At 36.1% G+C, this 3,194-nt stretch overlaps 1 pseudogene; it reads left to right on the top strand.

Annotated features, from left to right (window-relative positions):
• LOC122144526 overlaps positions 1–2,652 on the top strand; it is a 16,444-nt pseudogene extending 13,792 nt beyond the window's left edge.
• The last annotated feature ends 542 nt before the right edge of the window (positions 2,653–3,194 follow it).

The following is a 3,194-nucleotide window of genomic DNA, read 5'->3' as shown; positions in this document are numbered from 1 at the left end:
TGTGCAATTACATTTATTTAAATTGAATGTTAAAAGTTCATCATTCATATTGATCATGTTCTATTCTGTAATGTTAATATAAATCATAGCTGTCAGAATAAAAAGGTTGCATTTTATTCATGCAACAGTCTTTCACTGGCAGTCCCAAAATGAATCATGTGACCATAGTTCAACTACAGTATTTGTGGATTTCCATGGTTGTCGCTACAGTAAACATATTTTAACCATGTGTAAACAAACATATAATTTAATATGTTGCAATTAAGGTGTATAGAATGTTAAAATGCATTTCAAACATAAAGTTAAGTGGGTATCACTACCCATTTTACTATTAGTAATGTAATCATTTAAAAAAAAAAAAATAATTTAAAAGTTCAGTTTAGAAGTATATATTGATATCGACATCGACAATACTGGCCTTTAAAAGTATAGGTATCGTATCAAAAACAAAATAAGATGTATCGCCCATCACTAGTGTTTGTCCTCAGAATGTCGTGTTGAATCTGTGTATCAAGTCTTGTTTAGTTCTTGTTTAGTTCAATTCATAAAATTGTGTGGTATCTGACTGTTTAATTTTCGCAATGCTTTGCAATCTTCACAAAAACATTTTGTCATTAGGTCTCCAGATGATAGGTACCAGGTTTCATATAAATTGGACCAGAAGAGTTCATTTTTCAGAAAATTCAAAATGGTGTAAAAAATGTTCAGGGTGCAGTGGAATTTGTAGGGCTTGACTCCAGGATTCAGAGAAAAACAGAATTTTGGTTCTAGTGCTGATACAGTAGTTCCAGAGTTGTGAGCTAAAATGCAAATGTTCTTATAGTGCCACCTACAGTAGACTTACAGCCTTTTGATGCCCAGACACTTTTAGGCAAGAAAAAGAATGATTGGCAAAACAGCACCTTTGGTGTTTGGACCCCTAATAATTTGACTTTATGTGATTATCTGATGTGTCATTTTGCTCTAAAAGGTCTATTCTTTCTATTTCAAAAGGTGATGATGATGACGACTATTATATAGACTCTGAAGATATTGTGTCACGTACGCAGTTCCCTGAGAGTTGGCTTTGGGAGGAGAATGATCTACCCACTTGCAGAGAAACAAATTGGTAAGTAAGAGTTTGTGTTTTTTTAGACAGCATTATTGTACTGAACTGAATCAAGTTAGTCTTTGCTGGTGAGATGAAGCTTGTCTGTGATTTTCTATCTGTCTCTTCCTCATTTTCCAGTGGAACAACATCAGTCACAAAAGTGATCTACCTGAAAGACTCTATCACTACCTGGCAGATCTTGGCTGTCAGTCTGTCACCAACACTTGGTAAGGAGAAGCTGCAAACCCACAATACATGCTCTGAAAAACATCATCATCATCATCATCATCATCATCCAGGAGCTGCTGTTTTAAATCCTTCTGTGTGTCTGTGTTCCTCCTCAAAGGCATCTGTGTGGCAGAACCTGAGGAGGTGGTCGTTTTAAAGAGCTTTTTCATTGACCTCAAGATGCCTTACTCAGCTGTGCGCGGCGAACAACTGGAAATCAAGGCCATTATTCACAACTACTCCCAAATGAATATGAAGAAGGTAGATCTGATCTGATATTGAAAATGCTTTCAGAATTTATAATATAAATCAAAACCAAGTGCACAGTAGTGACCAGTTATGTCAAATGATTTACTAATGACAACTTACATGAATCCTTGAGGTTTTTGAGCTGCTTTTGACTCAAACTGAAAATAAGTGAAGGATACTGTCCTGTGCTAAAACAGAAACTATCATCACATATTTTATATTCATTTTGAATTCATGTACTTTGTAGGATGTTTCCTCTAGATCAAGTGTCAAACTCAAACACCATTTTTAGTACATTGTTGTCATGTAAATGGACTGAAAATGCAAACTTTTGAAAATGGGTATCTAAGTGTTTCTAACATATAAAAGGTTTTCAAATTTAGTTGAAAACGATACAATGTAAATGTCTCCTCAGTTCCTGGAGGTCCACAGCGTTTAGCTCCAATTCTGATTAAACACAGTTTATCAAGGTCTTTGGATTAGTTAAAAACTAAAGGTAGGTGTGGAGCAGGCTGGAGTTTAACATCTGCATAAGAGTGGCAGGGAATTTGCTAGACAACCCTGCTCTATTTATTTGTTTATTTTGGCAATATTAGACAGATATTACCGATTTGTGTCTCACTGTACCGTTTTCACCAGGTGCGTGTGGAGTTCATGGAGACAGAAGATATTTGCAGCTCTGCCAGTAAGAAAGGCAAATACAGAACGACAGTATCTGTTGAGAAAGACTCCAGCATATCCGTTTCATATGTGATTATTCCCATGAAGCTGGGAAATCATGATATTGAGGTGAAAGCTTCAGCATATGATTTCACTGATGGAGTGAGAAAGCCGCTGAAGGTGGTGGTACGTCTGATGGCAGTTCTGTCACTTTAAGCACTTCTGTTGCAATTGATTTGGTTATTTGTTAATATAATGATCAATAGATGTTTGTCATATTTTCAAAAGATAAACTAGAACACTACAGGTAGTTATCACCCTCTCTTTTTTTCTTTCAGTCTGAGGGTGTGCGGTCTGAACTTCTTAATAGAACCTTGGACCTTAATCCAGCTAAGAATGGTGAGATGAACCACACTATAACATAAGCTGTTACACTTCCATTATACAAAACACAAAAACATTACACTTTCAACTAGTGCTGCACAATTAATCAAAATAAAACACAGACTGTTTTTATTAAATGTCAGAAGTAAACACTGCTCATCTCTGCATGTGCTGTGAGTTTGAGCTTTATAAACATGTTGTCCAACAAAAGAGAACAATTAAGAACATGTTTTTACTCCACAACATCAGTCGAGTGCACTGTAAAACCCGACAAGTAACAGATATCCTTAAACCATTTAAGTTTTAAAACTTAACAGTTATGAGTACTCTGAACTTAATTCCGCTGAGTTCACTGAAAGAAGATATACATTGCAATTAAATAATTAAGTGATTAACTGAGTGATAATTGAGCATTATGTTAAATGTTGGGCTCATGATCAATGAGTTGTATTCGCTCAAACTGATTTAGTAATATCAAACCGCGGATGGAGAAGCTGGGTCAGTGAGCACGAGACACTCACTGTGAAGCGGGAGCAGCTGACGGAGGATTCCGCTTGGTCTTAAAGCCTTCCGCAAACGCCTA

The sequence above is a fragment of the Cyprinus carpio genome, unplaced genomic scaffold (assembly GCF_018340385.1).
Source record: "Cyprinus carpio isolate SPL01 unplaced genomic scaffold, ASM1834038v1 S000006707, whole genome shotgun sequence".
NCBI lineage: Eukaryota > Metazoa > Chordata > Actinopteri > Cypriniformes > Cyprinidae > Cyprinus > Cyprinus carpio.
The sequence above is the reverse complement of the archived record's forward strand: the minus strand, read 5'-3'. Positions and strand labels throughout refer to the sequence as shown.